Here is a 24,556-nt window from a genome sequence, read left to right as displayed (position 1 = left end):
CCTAAGGGCTTGTCTACACTACCAGGTAAGTCGACCTAAATTAAGCTACTTCAGCTATGTGAATAATGTAGTTGGAGTCGACGTAGCTTAGATCGACTTACCCTGGTGTCGTCACAGCACTGCGTCAATGGTAGATGCTCTCCGGTCATTTTCCTTACTCTTGGTGGCGCACCGGGGTTGACTGGAGAGCATTCTGCTGTCGATTTAGCAGGTCTTCACTAGATCCACTAAACCAACATCCACTGCATCAATTGCAGCAGCACTGATCTCCCCATAGTGAAGACCAGCCCTTAAATCAATGCATCATCCAGACCAGAGCCTCAGAATCATAGAACATAGAGATAAAGAAGACTATTAGATCATAGATTCAAAGATTCGAGGACTGGAAGGGACCTCAAGAGGTCATCAAGTCCAGTCCCCTGCCCTCAAGGCAGAACCAAATACCGTCTAGACCATCCCTGATAGACATTTATCTAATCTACTCTTAAATATCTCCAGAGATGGAGATTCTACAACCTCCCTAAGCAATTTATTCCAGTATTTAACCACCCTGACAGTTAGGAACTTTTTCCTGATGTGCAACCTAAACCTTCCTTTCTGCAGTTTAAGCCCATTGCTTCTTGTTCTATCCTTAGAGGCTAAGATGAACAAAGTTTCTCCCTCCTCCTTATGATTCCCTTTTAGATGCCTGAAAACTGCTATCATGTCTCCTCTCAGTCTTTTCTTTTCCAAATTAAACAAACCCAGTTCTTTCAGCCTTCCTTCATAGGTCATGTTCTCAAGACCTTTAATCATTCTTGTTGCTCTTCTCTGGACCCTCTCCAATTTCTCCACATCTTTCTTGAAATGTGGTGCCCAGAACTGTACACAGTACTCTAATTGAGGCCTAAAGAGCACAGAGTAGAGGGGAAGAATGACTTCTAGTGTCTGGCTCACATCACACTTGTTAATGCATCCCAGAATCAAGTTTGCTTTTTTTGCAGCAACATCACACTCTTGACTCATATTTAGCTTGTGGTCCACTATAAGCCCTAGATCCCCTTTCTGCCGTACTCCTTTCTAGACAGTCTCTTCCCATTCAGTATGTGTGAAACTGATTGTTCCTTCCTAAGTGGGGCACTTTGCATTTGTCTTTGTTAAACTTCATCCTGTTTACCTCAGACCATTTCTCCAATTTGTCCAGATCATTTTGAATTATTACCCTGTCCTCCAAAGCAGTTGCAATCCCTCTCAGTTTGATATCATCTGCAAACTTTATAAGCGTACTTTCTATGCCAATATCTAAGTCGTTGATGAAGATATTGAATACAGCCAGTCCCAAAACAGACCCCTGAAGAACCTCACTTGTTATACCTTTCCAGCAGGATTGGGAGCCATTAATAACTGTTCTCTGAGTACAGTTATCCAGCCTGTTATGCACCCACCTTATAGTAGCCCCATCTAAATTGTATTTGCTAGTTTACTGATAAGAATATCATGCGAGACCATATCAAACGCCTTACTAAAGTCTAGGTATACCACATCCACCGCTTCTCCCTTATCCACAAGACTCATTATCCTATCAAAGAAAGCTATCAGATTTGTTTGACATGATTTGTTCTTTACAAATCCATGCTAGCTATTCCCTATCATCTTACCACCTTCCAAGTGTTTGCAGATGATTTCCTTAATTACTTGCTCCATTATCTTCCCTGGCACAGAAGTTAAACTAACTGGTCTGTAGTTTCCTGGGTTTTTTTTATTTCCCTTTTTATAGATGGGCATTATATTTGCCCTTTTCCAGTCTTCTGGAATCTCTCCTATCTCCCATGATTTTCCAAAGATAATAGCTAGAGGCTCAGATACCTCCTCTATTAGCAGCTTGGGTAATCTAGGATGCATTTCATCAGGCCCTGGTGACTTGCAGGCATCTAACTTTTCTAAGTGATTTTTAACTTGTTTTTTTTTTTATTTTATCTTCTAAACCTACCCCCTTCCCATAAGCATTCACTATGTTAGGCATACTTTCAGACTTCTCAGTGAAGACCAAAACAAAGAAGTCATCAAGCATCTCTGCCATTTCCAAGTTTCCTGTTAGTGTTTCTCCCTCCTCACTGAGCAGTGGGCCTACCCTGTCCTTAGTCTTCCTCTTGCTTCTAATGTATTGATAAAAAGTCATCTTGTTTCCCTTTATTCCTGTAGCTAGTTTGAGCTCATTTTGTGCCTTTGTCTTTCTAATCTTGCCCCTGCATTCCTGTGTTGTTTGCCTATATTCATCCTTTGTAATCTGTAATCATCTAGTCCTTCTCCCTGACACTTCAGGATTATTCTCTTTTGTACATTTTTTAGTGTTCTCTCCTGACTAGATTTAAATGTAACCATGGATTACTTCCCTGTGGAGATTATGCACAGCCTAATGGGTAAGAAGGTTGTCAGTGATCTTTAGCCAAAATTTTTCTTTTCTTAATTTCATCTCACTTTTCCTGTTAGAACAGGCCAACAGGGCATAGGATGGACACCCAGGTTATATATTATACATTCCAGGAAATAAATATCAACTCTATCCATAAACTATTCAGATCCCTCCTTGGTGTTTAAACAGATAAAATATTTATAAACTGTAGTTACTCACCTATGTATGTGTTTGCAGAATCAGAACCTGCATAGTCAACCTCATATAGCAGGAGTCGACATCATGCATTAGCTGTCAGGCAGCCTCATGTTAGATACTGGCCCAAGAGGAATAAATAAAGCTTAGCAGAGGAAACCTGACAGCATCAGTGAAACAAGTTGTGCACTTGCCTGAAAAGACAAGCATCCAGTTCACTGAGCATAGCCCCGAATTGTGAAGAATGGGGTGGTAGTGTGTGTTCTTCTATGTGCGGCAGACAAACAAGAACATTTATATGTTTGTTCTGCTTCGAATTTTCAAGGTATAGTGAAAGATAAAAGTACACAAGGCAGATCATGTGTCTCCTAGGCACAGTCATGCTGTGGAGAGAAGTAATTTATCCCTGCTGGGTACATCCATCATATTCCAAAGCCTGGAAATGTCTGTTATCAGAGGGCAAGCAGTCCAGGGCAAGCTGTTTGCCATTTATGCTGATTTGCTGCAATGCTGGTGTCAATTAACGTCTGAGCGCCCTCCCTATGTTTTTGTCAGTATTGCGCATGCTCATTTGAGTGCGGTTAGCAGACTGACATTGCAAATATAGACAAGAGCAAAAGATTAAACTCAAAGCCTGAGCCACAATGAAGCAGTCTAGAAACAAAAGTGGCTCTAGTTTCATGATTAAACTCTTCACCAATAATCCTGAAAAGCTAAAACCACAAAGAGTAAAATGAAGTTTGCACAAAGTATGTCAAACGCAGACCGACTCCACTCATTAAAGTTTTTTTTGGAAACTCATCAGGAACCTTTGGTAACTTACTGATTTTAGTTAAATGGAAGCACTATAAGAAGCAAACTTGCCAATATTTATTATTTAATTAGAAGTTACACTCACTGAAGAGCAACTCCAAACTTTCTCTCTTTCTTTCATTCAAGTGTGTGACTTGTAAATGTCAGTGAAGAACACTCCTCAACCAGTACTAAGGGAAGGAATTAAGAATGATTTCCACCAAAGATTAAAGACAGTCACTTTTAGATTCCCTTTCATTTCAGGAAGTCAGTGAGGAATTCATTTTACAAAATTTAGGAATATTTTAAGGGTTTGAATCAAGAGGGTGAAAAAAAACCACTCTGCTTTCCATACAAAAAATAGACACAAACGAAAATTCCCACTTGTCTTTTTGCATGCCGGAATGATGCAAGTGAAAGAAGGTATAAGTGAAGAAAGTATAAGTGTGAAAAGAGTCCCATTAAATTCTTCTGGAGTAGTAGTGCTTAACTAGTGTCAAAGGCCCCTCTCTGCTTTTAGAAACAGAAGGAAGCAAAGGGTAATCGATTGGTGTAGGCAAATGCAGAGAGATGGGAGGTTGGCTTTTGAAGGAACGTAAATCCACACTGTGTAGAGGTCAAGCATAGGAGTTTATTACACACAGTGCTGGCGGAGTGTCACCTGGCTTATTAGGCTCAGAGACACTGTCAATCAGTTGATTACAATGAAATATATGTATTTTCCATGGGCGGGGGGGAAGTGAAGGGGTAGGCAGTTCCACACCCTGGGATAGGTTTTGCAGCAAGACAAGATAGCTCATTAGCCAATGGTTAAAAGGTTACATAATGTCTCCGCCCATGGTCTCAAGTTAGCAAGTTAACATTTAATTAATACTTTGATGAAATGTTATTAGTATAAAATATATATGTTGACTTCTGATTTGTGGTCCATAGGAAGGAAGTAGCTCCTTTGATTGCCCAACAGGTACATTCCTAGGGGGCAAAGCAAAGAGAGAGTGAAAGTGTATGGCAATAAAGATTCTCCTTTGTGTCTTAGGGCAGGCATTGATCCCTGGGAAAGGGAGGTGGGAAGATGCCATATCTTATACTGACATATGCCAACCTTTTATAATCTCAAAGTTGGATGTGTGGGAAGAACTTCTCCCTACAGAAGAAACTATCACTATAGGAACAGGGAACCTTTGTTCAATTTACAACTTGAATCAGAGAATTATTCAGTTCTCAGCTCTAACACCTGGCAATTTGCTGGCTAGGCTTATTTTAGCAAAACAAGATTATCTGTTTACCCCAGCTTTTTCTCAGCTGATCATTATTTGCTAGGCCTCTGGTCTCTTGACCAAACTCTGGACTTTGGGCCTGTAAAAGAGCTGGCACAGTCCATATATCAAGTTTTTATATAAAATGCACATGGATTTTAACCCTTCAGCTTTAAGGCAGGCTATTTTTCAATCCCACCACTCCCCAAAACTGTGGAATCCCCTAGGCTGGTAATCTGTAGGAATGGGGTAGGTCAGGGAATGAACAGGCACGATTACTTGTAGTGGCATCATTTTCTCCTCAGCCCTATAGAGAATCACAATATAAGTTAATACTGAACTAGACCATAGTGTGATCATCCTCATCATTATTTACTATGTGATAGCACTGACATCGTGCTCAGCACTGTAAAAGACTCAAAGTACAGATGGTCCCTGCACCCAAAAGCTTAAGCTCAGATCCCCAACAGTATTTATGCACCCAACTCCCATTAACATCAATAGGAGTTAGGCATCTATGTACCTTTGAGATCTGGTTCTTACAGTCTAATTAACTTGTGCTAGGTTCTCCCAAAGCTGAATTGTGTCCCTCCCTGACCACTCCCATGGAGGATTCAGGGGCACTGGTAGTTGAGAAAGTGTCAGTCCCCTATATGGGAATAACTTATATTTAGGGCCAAAAATCTGGTCCTGAGCAATGAATCACTGATGGAACAAAGGACCTACTTTGTTAATTTCTTCTTTTTAAATGGAGTAAAACAATACAAGAGTATTGCAAATGGTGGCCAAAAGTTTAGCAAACCCCAGTGCTTATGTGTCAGAAAATAAGGGTCATTTTGTACATTAACTATCTCAATTCAATGAATCAATGGACAGAAGACTCAACTTGAATGACAAAAGGCCACAACTGAAATGGCGGTATCCTGAGACAGTGCTGACATCCTCTTTAAAAATGTAGCATTGGCCAGGTTACACTGTAACGTTATCCAGCATTGATTGTGACACTTGGCAGAAGAAATATTTGTAAAGCTAAGCTTCTTTTAGTGTGATTAATACTTTCTGTTGACAGTTTTAAAGTAAGCATAGCCAATAATATAAATAAACCACTAAGGTTTCAGTTTCCAGTACACATGCAAAGTTCTCCCACGCTTTTAACTAATCATAAAATAAAACAGACCCTGCACATTGCTGTGAGCAAAACAATCTTTCTAACATGACTCTTAAACAACACAGTAAATCACTCTTCAGTAATTTCTTTATCACTGGCTCAGTATCCTTGATAGACTCACAATAGTCCTAAGAAATATTTGATCAGTGGGTTGCCTGCATGTATAATTTTTACTTATTTCCTGGACTAGTTTATCTCTTTTTTTTTTCTGGTTGAAACCCCATTTTATTATTTCATTGTGAAACATTTTCTCATTGCAAAGTGTGAATGTATTACAGAACTTAAAAATCTTTCAATGTTCTGGAATGCCTAAATGTTTCTGTTGTGATTATGTGACAAATGATACAAGAAAAATGCTTTGCCCGGTACTTCATAGTGGATAAACAAGTGTAAAGTACATTAGAAATAGTAAAGCTCTGTCTTAAATATAAGAATTTTACATTCCCAGGTATAGGATAAGAAAGGGATAGAAACATTGGGGAGAGAGGGGGAAATTTGGACTTTTTATTTTATAACTTGGCCTTTCAGGAGATGGCAGGCCTTTAAAAGACTCTCTTAGATGGAAACGAAAATCCCTGATGGCTAACATTCATGCACGTGTCTAAGCAGGTTAACTCTAGAGTGATATAAGATTTCCAACCAGTATAGATCAAACAAAAGGACACTCCTGTGGCTTTATGCATACATAGTATGCAGTATTTTGCCCCCCAAGTTGCTAATGACAACAGTAAATATGTTAAAACGGCAACCTCAGGCACATCTGCAATGTGGCAGGGGAAAGGTTAATGTTGCGTACAGTAGCTTCTGTCATCTGTAGGATACTTAGCAGTTTATTCTCCCTAAAATTAAACAAAAATGGGATCCAATTAATGGCCCGAGTTTCAAATTGCCTCTGGTATTGCACTTGTTTTAGAATTAAATTTAACTACACCATTAAGTCTAATACATGTTTGATCTGTGGTTAAGAGGGAAATAATTTGCCAGAAGATAGGGGGGGTTACTGTCAAAAAACATATAAATTGCAGTTTTTGAACAGTTTTAATGTTTAAAATATGTAATACTACCTGGAAACATTATTTCCACCCAATAATGTAATATTTTACTTAAAAATACAAAGGCTTATCAAAACTAGAAGATCATAATAAGCAGGATTGTTATTGATAAATAGCAAGAAAATCATTAAATATTTCCCCCTGTCATTTGTGTCATTGTTCTGAAAGATACTCCTCAAGTGCTTGAAAGTGATTGAGGAGGGCAAATTATAGGACCAAGATTCACATTTCTGGAAAGTCATGGATTGTGCGGTACAGAATGCCAGCGTACAGGGAACTTGGTGCTGATAACATGCAAAATATCCCTACATTTCATGAAGAAAGTCCTATATGTCTCCATTAATTGCAGCTCTTCCACTATGAAGTTATTAACAATAACAACATTTGGTAGCTAAAGTGCCACAGGGGATATTTACTTTTTATAAAAAAAAAATATGGCTGCTAAGGGCTCAATTATCTAAAAATGGCTGATGCACATATGCAGTAAGTCAGTTAATACAGATTTTGACAGGAGAAAGAGCTCCTGAACTGAGTGACTTAATCTACTGCTTGATATAGGATATAACTAAAAACAAAACAAAAAAAACCCAAAACAAAACAAAATCCTACCCTCTCCATTCTACAAATTGTAATTTTTTTATCAGTAGCTTTCTGACATATTTTGATTCTTAACAAATGGGGAAATCAGTATAAATTCTCCAGATTTTAAGGAAATGGCAATAGGCCCAAATCAAGCTCAACTTTCCAAATGAGGGTTTGGGACTAACAGCATTTCCGCAAAGCCCCCACTGGGCAGGTTTTGAAGGACTCAAACTACAGAGTCATAACTTATTTCCAGTGCTATATGTAGCATTGCCAGCTTCTTACATTTTGTTATGAATCTTTTTCTTAAAGCCAAAACTCCAGGAGTCATGTGATTTTGTGAGAATCACAGCTTTCATTTTTTAAAAAGTAAATTTCTAGCCCTCATACTTATGGAAAAAATCTTGAAAACATGACTCCTAAAGGCTCAAACAGCAGAAATCAAATTTTAAAAAAACTCAGACTCTTATTTCTTTAAAAACCCATGATTTTAAAGCCAATCTCATGATTTTTGGTGGTGGATGGGGGACTGACTCATGAGATTTGAACTACTGGAGCTGGCACTACTGCATTTCTCCCCACCCCTGCTATGGAGGAAAGATTTCTCTAGTATTATTCCCAATGGCAGAGGTGGAGTTACCCAATTCTTTGAATTGCTGCTTCTGAAACCAATATTGTTGCTAGTAGGGGAAGTAGAACCAATTTGCTAGTGTCTGCAGTGCCTCTCCTGGTTACCAAATGGTAATGCAGCTGCAGCATTATTGTCTCTAGTTGTCATGGGAGCAGAAGGGGTGCTCCAATCCCTGTTGGTAGAGCTCATAGAATCATAGGGTTAGAAGGGACCACCAGGGTCACCTCATCTAACTTCCTGCCAAGATGCAGGATTTGTTGTGTCTAAACCATCCAACCATGAACAAGCAAGCTGCTGCAACTTCTCTTTTCAGACAAAGATAGGAAAAGGAGGAGGAATATGCCCACCACGAGGTTAGGGGAACCAGGGCAGGCCCAGGGCCAGGGCTGTAACAGAAAGCTAGAGAACACCAGAATATGGGCTTAATTACAATGCATCACCATTATAAAGTCAGCTTTTCAACAGTTACCACACAGTGAGATATCACAGTTTTCTCTGAGGAAATAACTCTGTGGCATCCATTGGCAAATGCTGACATTGTAACAGCAATCTCACTGCACTGATTATTTTAGAAGTTTTTATAAAGAACTTTATAAATCCGGAATCCTGACCATTACTACTATACATGACATACACAGTGTGGATTTTTTGTTAATCAATCCAATTACTCTTTTATCCAGAGCTTTCCAAATGTATCTATCTATATTTACACGCATGTCATTAGAGAGAGAAATTTTTTAAAAAAATCACAATCCAGATTTCCCTTGCTGCTCTGAAGACCAAATCCTAATCACATTAAGGATTTCTTCTGGTTTGATATAGGCTATACTTGTGAGCCATGTTTTACTCTAGGGTCGTCAGAGAAGTTGTGTGTGGGTGTGTCAAGGCACTCAACAGACTACTTTTGGCAGAGTAAGTTCCAGCTCTTATGAATCTATTTCAGTTAGTACTTTCATTGCAAGAAATTGGCAGGTTTAAGCCTGACATGTAGGGACCTCATGCTTCATTACATACAGACTTGTACCATTTGCTGCCCCATGGAGAGCACTCAAAACAATTAAATAATTAAAGTGCTAAAAACGGAGGAAAGGGTTTTGGGCAATGCCAGTTGTACATTATTTTAAAAGAAATGAGAGACTCTCCTGGGGTCATGTAAGTCATTGGGAAGATTCACCAGCCACTAATATCAAGTTCCACATCCCTTTCCTCAGGTCAAGTTTATTAAAAAGCAGAAGATGCTACAGGCTCAAAGTAACACAGAACGCTTAGCAATAGAGATTTTCTTGATTTCTGCAAGTTGGAAAGGGAGAAGATGCACCCTTCTCCCTAGGAGATCCTTCCTGGCTGCCATGGAGAACTCCCTCCCAGGTCCTTCTCTGCATCTCCTGTCTGGGGCCCATGCCTAAGAGGCAGAAAGCCTTTTATGTGGTATCCTGTACATCACCTGTTTGCTCCTAGCCACACGATTTGGAACTACAGCATCCTGTTTCCACGAGCTCAATGACTGTGACAGATGCACTGAGATGTGTGCATGTGTCCCAAAGTGCATTGCCCTGTTTCAGGTCACCAACTACATCAGCAACATTCCTCATAGAGTGACCACATTTCCCAAAGGGAAAATGGATCAAATGGATCAAAGGGCCCAAGCCGTTCCCCACCAACCCGCATGGGGCTAGCCTGAGTCCTCTCCCCTCCCCCAATGGCCCGAGTCACTCAACTGAGCCCCCCCCCACAGCCCTCATGTGAGGCTGGGGCCACTGGAACCCTGCCTGCCCCCCATGCAAGGCAGAGGTTGCTGGAACCCTGCCTGCCCCCTGTGTGAGGCTGGGCCCACTGGAACCCTGCCCCCACCCCCTTGACAGAAACAAGCATTTGTCCCAGAGCAAGTCAACAAGAGCAAATGGGAAAAATGCCTACTTTTGCCAAAAAAGTCAGGATAGTGAGACGGACTTTTGGGCCCAAAACTGGACATGTGGTCACCCTAATTCCTCCCCTACCCGACCAATAGATCTCCCCCCTGCCTATGACTCTACCATCACTCTCACTACTTCTATGCTCTGTTTTAAAACATTGCTTTACTGCCTAGACCTCCACACCCAACCTTTATACTTTGAGCACCACAAGCAGGGGTGCCCACCTGCAATGGCTCTTTTTCCATACCTTACAACTGGCTCTGGATCCATGAATAAAAGAAAAGCAGCAATGATTTGGCCATAATGAGGAATCCTTTATTTTCTACCTGAACAATCCTTCCCACAGTCCTTAGATCCAGGAGGAGGAAATATGACGAAGGATGCATTACTGTAATATAAACCATAAATAATATATTTTGATGAAGCCATCAAACACAGTAAGATACATAGTAACATACACATTTGCTAGCCTTTCATCCTGCAGATATTACACTTGTAACTTTGGTGCACATTCTAAGTGTTCCATTAGTAGTAAATTTGTGAAAATTACCTGGATCCTTATGCTTTTCATTTGCTGGTCAGTCTTGCTCCTTTTGTGTGAACTGTATGCTCTTATGCAGAATAAAGCACAGAAAATATATAATGTGTTCATCTTTGGTATAATTATACACTTTCCCAGAAAATGCATTTTCCAGGATTACTCTGGTAAAATGCATCTAAATCATAGTATTAAGCTGCTAATATTTTTGCTTTTAGTCTGAGCTCTGGAATGGACATACCTTGAAATGTGTCCTTGTTTATCAGAGATGATAGATAACTTAGTGTAGTGTCTTTGGGCAGGTTCACAAAGGGGCTGAAGTGCATAGGTGCCTCTTTAGGTGCCTAAATCCAACATTTAGATTCTGTTGACAGTCACAAAACCACCACTCAGATGTCACCTAGCCTTGTAGACACCAAAGTTCCATTGGAGGACAAGCACAAACATACCCAAAGCATAACCTCACCAAGCTGCTCAGTCCCCTCGCTCACATCAAAACCCCAGTGGGATTCCCAAGCTAGGCGGTTCCTTGCCTATTGCAACTGCTGGGACTAATCTCGACATATCTAAGCTGCACAAAAGACAGGTGGGAATGATCTTTGTGTGTGTGTTTTCCATTACATCAGTGGTTAGAACACTCTGCTGGGATATGGAAGACAGGTATAAATTCCCATTCTGCCTGATGTGGACCAGGGACTTATAACCAGGTCTCCCAGATACAATAAGTGCCAGGCTATGGGTATTCTGGGGCGGGGCACTCTCAAGCTCTTCTGTTTTCTACATAATTAAATATTATGTCTTGAACCTGACCCTCCCACATCACAGCTGAGCTATCAGGCTGAGCAAGAATCTGAAAACACACCACCCAGGTGAGTACCCTAGCCACTGGGCTATTGACGATAATGGGGTGAGGGACTTTTTTCCTCTCTGATTTTTCATGAGACAGAGCTGCCTGGCTTAAATGCCTAATTCCAGGGGAGGGCCCATGGCTGAGAGCCAGGAGAGGGCCCATGGCTCTTAGCCCTAAGCCCCACCCCTTTCCTCTGTATTTTACTCCTAGCTGGTGTAGGCAGCTCCCCATTCTGCTGGGTGGCAGGGCACCTAGGAGCCATGCATTGCAATGACTAATTTCCCTTTGTGAATCTAGCCCTTTGCTTTTATTGTATATAGTATTTGTATCCATAACACTGTCCCACTGTGGTTAAACAGTAATGAAAGCGGTTGCCTCTGAAAAGTTATAGCACTGGAAGTGCTTAACCTCTCGAACCTAATAATGACCTAAAGGATTTGAATGATTCCTGGATGGTTTAAGCTAAGGTCGCCATGTCAGTAAAAGCTCTTGAATTGGTGACATAATGTTAACCACTTTTCTGGGTACCTTTAAACAGAATGAAATCTCTTGCACTGCTGAACTTTACATGTATGCACCAATATCCTGTTAATTTTAATGGAATGTTAATGGATGACAGCAGCACAGCACTTTCAGTAGAGCACCAGAAGCAAATAGATTATCAAGCAAATGCCAGCCTCTTGAGGGGATTATAATTTATAGTATTTTGTTTATTGCAGCAAATCAAATATACCTGAAGCGAGGAATTGTAGTTTGTCAGACAGATATACTGTATTTGCACGTCCAAGTTTTCAGGTATTTGCACATAATAAAATCCAGTACCACTTACTTTTTGACAGACAGTAAATGAAATCTCCATATGTTAAAGTTACGGGTATTTTTCATTAACACTTAGATACTGTGTCTGTGCTAGAATCCATTCATCTCCTACATTTTTCTTTCCAGATAAAACTTTCCAATGCTTACATTTCATTGCATGTTGGTTGATTGGATAATTTGAACATCAAAGGAACCTTTCATTTAATTTAAGCCGTAAAGTTGTCTTTTGCTTTATTAACTTTCGATCAATAAACAAGCAATTTGGAAATGTAATCAGGAAATGCTTCCAATTGGCTGACAATGTATCAAAGCCAGTGCTTGAAGGCAAGAGCAAGCTGTAACAAGCAGTTTATTACCAGCAGCTGTTACTGACATTAGTCAAAACCAAGAAAGATAAAATGGAATAAGAAATGTAATGCTGGAAGAGCCTTGGGCGCTATGTTCTCTTCTTCCTTTTGAAAACTGCAAGCCTGTCTTTGATATGATAACAAATATAAACTGTTTAAAAACACCAAATGCAGAAAAACTGAGACTAGCCTGTCATGGAGTTAATCCATTCTAGAGTGACATACAAATAGTGTAACATCCAGCGGATATATGTTATGGAAATATTTTGAATTGGATTTACATGTAGTGAGCAAATTGGAACTTTTTGATTTTTTGAGATATTGTAATGTGCATGTTCTCATATTAACTGAGTGTAATCCTATTTGAAGATAATCAGTTTTCAGTACGCTCTCCAGTCTAAAATGACCCTAAAACTGTTTGGTTTTAACTGGAGATGGTCCAAATAGGATTGGAAATATTTAGATACCTCAGACTCGGAGATGCTCCTCATTTATGGAGGTAGGTTACATATTTTTCTTCCTACACGACACCTATCAGGCTACTGAGCTTGATGGGCTTTTCTAGTTTGTTTTGACAGTATGCTGTTTGTTTTGCTATGTGCTGTCTACAACCCAGAGCAAAGCACAAGGCAGGATTTTTTTTTCCACTGAGCACATCAGTCAAAACTTCCTGTAGTCATTTAACAAATATCTGTACCTATCTTTAACTCCATTTTTGAAAAAAGGACAGTTGATTTGAAAGATGGGTAATGCACACAGATTCATGGATTTAATTTTCATTGCTCTACAATGAAACAAAGTCACAGAGACGTAACACAAAGGAAAGAGGAAAAAAGAACAAAGAGGAAATGTTTTTGTTGCATTTTGAAAGTTCTCTATGTTGGCACACTGAGCACTGATTTAATTTCACTGCACATATCCCAAGCTGTACTGACAGCAACATCACATATCTTCTTAATTCAAAAAGAAGAGATTTTGCCTTAGAAAGTTATTTAGAATCTTGGGCATAAAAAGTGGTTATTTTTGGCATTTCTAGTTAACTATTCTATGGGATTCATAAAAGGTGACTAATCCATGTGTAGGGCTCTTTTGTTTTGGTTTTTACCAAATTTCTCAAACACTCCTGAGTTCAGGAAAATCCAGTATTTGGGCTATACCTATTTTAACCTGAACTTTGCTATTGCCAGTACTAGCTGGACCCAGCTCCCTTCTCGCTGCCAGACAGCACAGTGTACCTGCACAGAGGAGGGTGAGTGCCAGTTGATGCCTACTGCAGCTGTGCAGTAGAGGAGCAAGACAAACAGGAAGCCTGGTCCCAGCAGCTGAGACCACCCAGCCACTGAAGTGACAGGTCCCTAGGAAGTGGAAGGCTGCGCCCTCTGAGTAGCGGTCTCCTTGCTGGGCAGAGCCCCATCCTGAATCCAGCATTTCAGGTAGGCCCTGTCCACTGTCCTTGCACAGTGCAGGAGCAAGATAGACAGGGAGCCCTTCCCCTGACTGGCAGAGCCCCATCCTGACTCAGCCCATCAGCATGACCCCAGGGCACAGAGCCCCATCCTCTTCCCCTGCCAGCATGAGCCCCTTCCTGACTCCAGCCCTTCAGGACAGCACCAGGACACAGAGCCCCATCCCCTTCCCCTGCTGTTTTTAAAAGACAAGAAAAAATAAACCACAGCTCTAAACTTCTTTTACTTTTAACCTTCATCCAGGGTCGATAAAGTTACATTAACTGTGTCGTTGGAGAAGCTTGGGCCCCAAATGCATTCAGAAACTAATCAGATCAATTCCTTAACAGTTTAGGTGAAAAACTTTCTTTAACTTGCAAATTGAAAGAAGTCTCATTCAGTGTGCAATTTTCACACATCCCTAGAGTACATCTCCCTCAGTTGACTATATGCAGCAACCTCTGCCACTGCAATGAATAATCAATTAGCATAAAGCAATGGCCTAAAACAGCATAGTTGGGTTACTACTAGTTCATGAGTTATCTCAACATATATACTCATGGGGTACAACATTACCTCACAAATGCATGTGCAAATTGCATTTCTGTTAAAACAAACAAACAAACAAAAAACAGCTTGTTTAGTGGGGAAGACATAGTTACCACTATTACAATACAAGATACTTTCATTAGCAGCAAACATGTACATAGAATTACTAAAAATATAGGATAACAATGCAATATGTTTGGGATACATTTGTACCCAACATACTTTTTTGATACAGAAAAAATATTTTTCTTGCTAAATTGATTTTTTTCCAGAATTTTATACATTTGACTAGGTGACAATGTCCTAAAACAGCATAGTCGGAGAGCCACTACTTCATGAGTTATTGCAACATATATGTTTACTGCATGAATGTGGATGAGGGTTATTACTCTTATTTTTCTCTCTTTGTTGTTTTTTCTGTCTTTCTGTCTCCCAATATTAACCCTGATAATTACTAAGAAAATTGTGAAGTTAATTTTTTCCACTGATTTTCATGCATTTTTAAATGTTTGTAATTAAGTTCTCGGGAAATGTTCAACAAAATAAAAATGAAATGAAGAGTGTAATCCATATGATACCATAGCATTGTCTGTACTATACAAAACATTGATAGATGATAATTCCATCATACTAACACAGCACAAGTTTTACAGACAGCAATCCTTCAAATCCCTCCTTACAACTCTCCTTTACTGTGATACCTACTAAAACCTGACAATGGTTAGTCTTCTATTGTGTAGAGACCACTGCCTACCATGCTGACTAATACTGTCTCATTGTTTATTGTTGCAGAGAGGGTTAGACATTAAAGTTGAGAATGGCTCAGAGCTAGGGAGAAAAGGGGTTTAATCACCATATCTCATAACACAGGAGAAAGAATTAGGAATGGAGACACATAAACAAATACCAAAGAGTAAACTGTACTCCCAGATTACCATGGAAAAAATTCAGTTAACCTCCATCTACATTATTTTCAGGCCTCATCACTAAGCAGCAATTGGTGCTACAAACAACAAACTAAAGTTATCACTCTTGGATTCTTTTTCTATCAAACCAGAAATATGTATATATTGTGCATTTGCAGCACCATTGCCTGTAGCATCTTGCAAGGGGAAGAAGATGAACACCTGGGAGGCTAGTTGCTGAAAATGTTAAACTATAGGAAAGCTATTGGAAAAGGTTAATAAAAACAGACTCCATTGGAAAAGGTTAATAAAAACAGTGTGGGTAATGTTGTGGACTAGGAGCAGGAACAAGTATTTTTTGTATGTATATTCTAGAAGATCATGTAATTTTATCCCCACCTACTTTCTGTATGTTTAATTTCAAATTTGGGAGTGAAGGAATTTGTTGGAAAATGTAAAACAGCATCAGTCTCTTTTGCAGAACAAGAGGCATGTCCAAGATAAGTGACACTACTTGAAACAGTGAATATGAAAAGTAAATGCATACTGAATAATTACCCTATACATATTGAACAATGAAAGACTGACACACTTCTAAATGGCTTGATGTTGACATTTACTGTAACTGTACGCTCACATTTTTTAGAAAACCCATTAATAAAATTTGTGGCTCTGGTTGTCTCCATCTTCTTGTAAGTTTTCTGCTCAAAAAGTCTATTTGATAATTTTAGGAACATGAATTTGAAGGGACTCAGGTTAATATTCCCACAAATACATGCTCAAGGCATCAACTGGTGGATTACATCAATCACAGAACATTAAGTAACATGCCACCAACTCTGCTATGCCAAGCTTCAAATCAGCTATCCCTGGTAAACCTTTGCAACAATGCAATAAAAGTTTGGACAAAGACTTCAATGTAGTTGAGGCTGCTGAAGGATCTGAAACCGCACTTTGGAATATAACTTTATTTAAGTGCCTGAGCCTTGGATTCATTATAGACAATGGGATAATGACCCTGTCATAGACTGTGCATAAGGGAGGGGTAATTATGCTTTAATGTTGCTTAAACTTGTTCATCAATTGCATTCTGTGAGACAATCATATCTGGGTTGACTAGTATAAGATGAGAAAAAAGAATATATTGTTCTCAGCTCCATATTTTCTTAGGTATGCTCCACCACACTAAAATGGCCACTCACGCTAATGAATCTTTACTGCCACTTGTCTATTATCTATCCATTTTGCAGGGGGGGGCAGGAAATCAAGTGAATTAGTGGGGGAAAAGGACAGTTACAGTTACAACCCAACCTCTGGGCTATTCTTATACTTCACAATCAATGGAATGCTTGTAGTACAATTGATATGCAAAATGCATATTTTATTGAGAGACTGATATAATTTTTCTATCCCGATGGTCCTCATTGTTGGATGGTCTCAAAGTGCTGGAGGCCATTTCACAAAAGTCTCATCCTCTTCCTTTTTGTGCCTAGACTTAGTCCAGGTACTGTGTATTTCATGCACACTGTCCCCAGGAAGAAGAAAGGTGACTGAATTTCAACCACAATGACACGACCAAGAATCTCTTAGAGGATGACCTACTGGAAAGGAAAAGGGTAACCCTGCAGTGCAATTAAGAAACAATCTAATCAAAGAGATTAGATTGTTTCTTAATTGCACTGCAGGGTTACCCTGCAGTGCACATTCCCACATTCCCTTCCCACATTCCTTCGCAATATGGCAGTTAATCTAAATGTTTATAAAGCAATAGTTGGTGCAACCTGAGACATTAATTTTTCAACATTTTGATACCATGCTGACAAGGGCTTTAGAAATATCTAGTGAGCTACGGAACAGGACCTACAAGCAAGGGAATTTTGCAAAGGAGTTCTGCAGGTGAAGGAGGAGCGACTATGTGATTCCTGAATGAGTTTCTTGTCAGTTTGTTTGTTTGTGTGTTTGTTTGATTGCCTTGTGCCTGCTTGATTGAAGTTTATAGTCTGGTCTGTTTGGGAGGCTGTGTTCTGAACCTGCTAGGCAAGGCTGAGAGCTTCCTAACAAGGCTCTAACTTGCCATCCTTGGATCCCAGATCCCTTTAGGATCCCCTGACAAGGGGGCGAGGCTAACTTGTGGAGAACAGGGGTTTGAAAAGCCAGCTCCTAAGTAACCAGAGGCACAAGTGAACAGGGAAGTTTAAAGAGGGAACAAGAGCACCAGATACATTCAATAAACATTCTCCAGACTTAGACTGAAGCCCCACTCTACAAGAAAAAAAAAAAAAAAGAATGTAAAGAACGAACAAACAAACAAAACCCTACAAGAGTAAAAAGAACGCAGGCAGAAGTCTAGCAGCAAGAGTGGGGATTATGCAGTTTATTGCACTGAATGCAGCATGGTTGATTACTTGCCTTGTGAGAAGGTGGCATATGTGTGCATTTGGTGCAAGTAGCTCAGGACGCTCAAAGAACGGGTATGGGCTCTTGAGAGACACTAGAGCTGCTGAAAAGGAGAAGTTAAGGGAGACAGAGAGGTACATAGATGAGACTTTCTAGGACACAGTAGAGCAGTCCTACTCCTGGTCTGTGCTGTTGAAAAGAATGAAGGCCTCAGGGAAGGAGAACATCAAGCTGGAGCAGAGGGAAAAGATCCCATAGGTGGGACTCTCCTTCCAGACTATGTCATGGTATCCTCTTGCACTCAGATGATGAGACAATGGTGTTCAGATCAGGAATTTAGGGAATTGGGGAAACTTTTGGGAAAGGAGGAGCCTATACAGGAAGGATGGGCTCCACCAAAACCAAAACAGAACCAGATTGCTGGCATGTGAAATAAAAAAGTTTATAGCAGAGTTTTAAAAATAAGGGCTCAAGGAGAGGTGACAGATGAGGAGGAACACAGTTTGGACAGATGCATCCCTTAGGGGAAGATTTATTAAAGGGGATACTTGGTATTTTCTAAAGATAGAAGTTGAGAAAGTACAGGTAGGAACTGGAGAGAAATAGTCAAATGAAAAAGAGTCCCATTCAATTACATCACAGGAAGCCAGACAATTAATACTGATAAATTTTATAAATGCTTATATACAAATGCAAAAAGTCTAAATACCAAGATGGATGAGCTTGAGTGCCTGGTATTAAATGAGGATATTGATATAATAGGCATCACAGAAACTTGTTGGAATGATGATAATCAATGGCACATGGTCATACCAGGGTCGAAAATATATAGGAATGACAGGCTAAGTTGCGCTAGTAGGAGAGTGGCACTATATGTGAAAGAGAGCATAGAGTTAAATATAGTAAAAATTTTTACTGAATCAAACAGTTCAATAGAATCTCTATGGATAGAAATTCAATGCCTGAACAATTAGAATATAGCAGTACTACTGACACCTGACCAGGATGGTGATGGTGACATACTCAGAGAGGCTACAAAAACAGAAGAGCCAACAATTATTCCTATATTAACTGGGTACATGTCATCTCAGGATAGGATGCAGAAATAAAATTTCTAGACACCATTAATGACTACTTCTTAGAGCAGCTAGTACTGGAACACTCAACAGGTGAGGCAATTTCTGATTTCATCCTAAGGGGTGCACAAGATGTGGTCCAAGAGGTGAATTTTGCTGAACCACTTAGTAACAGCCACCATAATGTAATGAAATTTAACATCTAGGGGGGAAAATACCAAGGAAACCCACCACAGTAGCATTTATCTTCAAAAAGGAGAACTACACAAAAATGAAGAGGCTAGTTAAGCAGAAATTAAAAGGAACTGTCACAACAGTGAAACGGCAGCAAGCTGCATGGAAAAGTTTAACAAACACCATAATGGAGGCTCAAACTATATGTATACCCCACATAAAAAAACACATAAAAGAACAACAACAAAAACGTCATCATGGCTAAGCAACAGAGGAAAAGATGTGGGTAGAGGCAAAAAGACATCTTTTAAAAACTGAAAGTCAAATCCCACTGAGGAAATTAGAGATGAACATAAACTCTGACAAGTGAAGTATAAAAGTACCAAAAAAGAATTTGAAGAGCAACTAACAGAAGACAAAAAAAAATTGCTGTTAATTTTTGTAAGTATATCAGAAGCAAGAAGCCTGCCAAAAAATCAGTGGGGCCACTAGACGATTGACTTGCTAAAGGAGCACTCAAGGAAGATAATGCTGTTGTCTATAAGCTAAATAAATTCTTTGCATCTGTCTTTACTGCAGAGGATGTAAGGGAGATTCTCACACCTGAGCTATTCTGTTTAGGTGATAAATCTGAGGAACTGTCCCCAATTGAGGTGTCAATAGAACGGGTTTTGGAAAAACTGAAAAATTAGAAACTGCAGTAACTTACCAGGACCAGATGCCATTCACCAAGAGTTTGGAGGGAACTCAAATATGAAATTGCAGAACAATTAACTGTTATATATAACCCATAGCTTAAATCAGCTTAGGTGCCAGATGACTGGAGGATACCTAACATAGCACCAATTTTTTAATAAGTCTCCAGAGTCATTCCTGGCAATTACAGGCCAGTAAGCCTAACTTCAGTACCAAGCAAATTGGTTGAAACTAAAGTAAAGAACAAAATTATCAGATACATAGATGAACATGATTTGTTGAGAAAGAGTCAACATGGCTTTTGTAAAGGGAAATCATGCCTCACCATTTATTAGAATTTTTTGAGAGTGTCAACAGTCATGGACAAGGCTGATCCAGTGCATACAGCAGACTTCAACTTTCAGAAAGCCTTTGACAAGGTCCCTCATCAAAGATTCTTAAGCAAAGTAGGCAGTCATGGGTTAAGAGGAAAGGTCCTCTCATGGATCAGTAAATAGGAAACAAAGGGTAGGAATAAATGGTCAGTTTTCAGAAAGAAGAGAAGTAAATAGTGGAGTCCCCCAAGGCTTTGGGACTGGTGCTGTTCCACAGATTCACAGACGATCTGGAAAAGGGGTATACAGTGAGGTGGCAACATTTGCAGATGATACAAAATGTCTCAAGATAGTTAAGTCCAAAGCAGACTGCAAAGGGGTACAGAGGGATCTCACTAAACTAGGTAACTGGGCAAGAAAATGATAGATGAAATTCAATGTTGATAAGTGCAAAGTAATGCACATTGGAAAACATAATCCCTACTATACATACAAACATGTGGGGTCAAAATTAGCTGTTACTACTCGAGAAAGAGATCTTGGAGTCATTGTGGATAGTTCTCCAAAAACATCTGTTCAATGTGCAGTGGCAGTCAAAAAAATTAGTAGATTGTTAGAAACCATTAGGAAAGGGATAGATAATAAGACAGAAAATATCATAATGCCACTATCTAAATCATGTACACCCACACCTTTAATACTGTGTGCAGTTCTGGTAGTCCCATCTCAAAAGAAATATATTAGAATTGGAAAAAGTATGAAAAGGAGAACAAAAGGATATGCAATAGCTTACATACAATGAAGCATTAAAAAGACTCGGACTGTTCAGTTTAGAAAAGAGATGAATGGTGTGGAGAACATGAATAAGGAAGTGTTATTTATCCCTTCACATAACACAAGAACCAGGGGTCACTCAATGAAATTAATAGGTAGCAGGTTTAAAACAAACATAAGGAAGTACTTCTTCACTCAATGCATAGTCCATCTGTGGACCTTATTGCCAAGGGACATTGTGAAGGCCAAAAATATAACTGGGTTGAAAAAAGAATTAGATGTTCATGGAGAATAAGGCTATCAAAGGCTATTAGTCAAGATGGTCAGGGATGAAACCCCATGGTCTAGGTGTCCCTAAACCTCTGACTGCCAGAAACTGGGACTGGATGACAAGAGATGGATCATTTGATAAATTGCCCTGGTCTGTTCATTCCTTCTGAAGCAGCTGGTCCCAGCCACATCAGAAGACAGGTTACGGACTAGACAGGTCATTAGTCTGACCCAGTATGGCCATTCTTATGTTCACCTACATTAAGCAGATACAGAGGTATCAAATACCCAACCTATATATTTATGACTTCTGAGTAATCATGACTTGTTTAATTATATCAGTACATCTACCATACATGTTTGGTCTATTTAGATCATGAGGATTCCATTAAGACACTTTTCAACACATGGAGTAGATATAAGGAATGGGACAATGGAAAAAATACACATTCAACAGGTACTGGGAGGAAGAGTTAAACCACAAATATGATAGCAGTTTCTATGGGCATGCTTCATTTTGCCATTGTGAGTCATATTTAAATCTTCCTTGGATATGGTACAAACTATGGTAAACTAAATACACTTGTTGTTCAATATATGTCATTGTACTGCATTGGTTGTGAGCCTTGCTATTTGCTCTTCAAAGAGTGGTAGTTGCTGTTCACTTTTAGTATACCAGAAGCTTACTCCACTCTCTGCATCTAAAGTGAGAAATTATTCTACATGGCTTTGTACAGTTTAATTAGCCAATCCATAAGCCTGCAGTACAAATATAAATCCAGTATCTGCAGTATGAGTAAGTGGTCTTTCGTGGTCAAATGCAAAAAATATAAGGTGACAGCTAATACAATCAAGTGGAAGAACAGATATATAGAGCTATCCAAGTTCATCTGTATTTTATTAGCAACATTACTATATTTATATTGCTCATTATGGAGGACCTGATTTTGACTCTTTTGTGCCTGCAGTTTTGTGGGCAGAAATAAATGCAAACAGAAATGTTAGTTGGTGCAGTTGATCTACATGTCTAACTACCCATATGTACCTGCGACATACATAATTAGGTGTGTAAAAGGCAAATTTCATCTGGAAATGTATGTGCCACAAAGTGGCATCTACTTTTATTTGTTCCCACAAAGCTGTGAGTGCAATAAGACAAGGCCTGTATAGTAATGAGCCCACAATATTCAGATTTATGAAGGCTCACATCCAAGAATCCCAGTCTTTCTGTACACAGAAGCATTCTTACATAGCCAGGCACAGAGTCTATATTTTAGTGAGGAGAAAATAATGGCAGATCCTGCTGAGAAGCCCATGCAAACCAGTCTGCACTATATTAGCCCACTTGGTAGAGTTGCTTAGCATTCGTTTTAAATAAAAAGATTATCCAATAAAAAAATGACCTTTTAAAAAAATCATTAAAAATGGTCACCATTATTAAATGCTTTCAGTATTTGTGAATAATAATACATCTATTGTGCTTTATATCAAAACCATATATTCAAATGTCCCATAAGTAATTAGACAATCCAGAAGACTCCTGCTGCAAGACAAGCCCAAAAAAGAAACCAACAGACCTCCATTGGCCATCACTTACCATCCTCAGCTAAAACCTCTCCAATGCATCATCAGTGATCTACAACCCATCCTGGACAATGATCCCTCGCTTTCACAGACCTTGGGTGGCAGGCCAGTCCTCGCCCATAGACAACCCACCAACCTTAAGCATATTCTCACCAGCAACTATACACCGCACCATAGTAACTCTAACTCAGGAACCAATCCATGCAACAAACCTCAATGCCAACTCTGCCCACATATCTACACCAGCGACACCATCACAGGACCTAACCAGATCAGCCATAACATCACCGGTTCATTCACCTGCACATCCACCAATGTAATATATGCCATCATGTGCCAGCAATGCCCCTCTGCTATGTACATCAGCCAAACTGGACAGTCCCTACGTAAAAGGATAAATGAACACAAGTTAGATATTAGGAATGGTAATATACAAAAACCTGTAGGAGAACACTTCAATCTCCCTGGACACACAATAGCAGATTTAAAGGTACCCATCCTGCAGCAAAAAAACTTCAGGAGCAGATTTCAAAGAGAAACTGCTGAGCTTCAGTTCATTTGCAAATTTGACACCATCAGCTCAGGATTAAACAAAGACTGTGAATGGCTAGCCAACTACAAAAGCAGTTTCTCCTCCTTTGGTGTTCAGACCTCAACTGCTAAAAGAGGGCCTCATCCTCTCTGACTGAACTAACCTCATTATCTCTAGACTGATTCTTGCCTACATATTTATACCTGCCTCTGGAAATTTCCACTACATGCATCTGATGAAGTGAGTATTCACCCACGAAAGCTTATGCTCCATTTGTTAGTCTATAAGGTGCCACAGGACTCTTTGTCACTTTTTAGACAATCCAGTTGGCTGTAAAAGTTGTTCATTGATTTGCTTGGCTTCTGGGAACAAGATGCTGTGACAGCAGCAGCCTGAAGACACTCTGGGTACGTCTATGGTACAGGATTATTCCGATTTTACATAAACTGGTTTTATAAAACAGATTGTATAAAGTCGAGTGCACGCGGCCACACAAAGCACATTAATTCGGCGGTGTGCATCCATGGTCCGAGGCTTTCGTCCATTCCATAGCTATCCCATAGTTCCCGCAGTCTCCCCCGCCCCTTAGAATTCTGGGTTGAGAGCCCAGTGGCTGAGGGGGCAAAAATCATTGTTGTGGGTGGTTCTGGCTAAATGTCATCAGTCATTCCTTTCTCCAGGAAAGCAACGGCAGACAATCATTTGGGGCCCTTTTTCCCTGGATTGCCCTGGCAGACGCCATAGCACGGCAACCATGGAGCCCATTCAGCTTTTTTTTTTTTTTTTTTTTTTTTTACAGTCACTGTATGTGTACTGGATGCTGCGGACAGAGGCGATACTCCAGCGCTACACAGCAGCATTCATTTGCTTTTGCATGATAGCAGACATGGTTACCAGTCGTTCTGTACCAACTGCTGCCAGTGTAATTTGGCAATGAGATGACGGTTATCTGTCCTTCTGTGCTGTCTGCTGCTATCACGGGTGCCCCTGGCTGAGATCGGCCGGGGGTGCAAAAGCAAAACTGGGAATGACTCTCCGAGTCAATCCCTCCTTTATGGTTTCTAAAAATAGAGTCAGTCCTGCCTAGAATATGGGGCAAGTGTACTAGAGAAGCTGTGTATCAGAGAGCACAGCTGCTCCATGTCAGATCCCACAGAAATGATGAGCTACATGCCATTCACGGGGGGTGCCCCTGCAACAACCCCACCCGTTGCTTCCCTCCTCCCCCAACCTTCCTGGGCTACTGTGGCAGTGTCCCCCCCATTTGTGTCGTGAAGTAATAAAGAATGCAGGAATAAGAAACAC

This window comes from Gopherus evgoodei, chromosome 1, assembly GCF_007399415.2.
Source record: "Gopherus evgoodei ecotype Sinaloan lineage chromosome 1, rGopEvg1_v1.p, whole genome shotgun sequence".
Lineage (NCBI taxonomy): Eukaryota > Metazoa > Chordata > Testudines > Testudinidae > Gopherus > Gopherus evgoodei.
Note: the sequence above shows the minus strand (reverse complement) of the source record.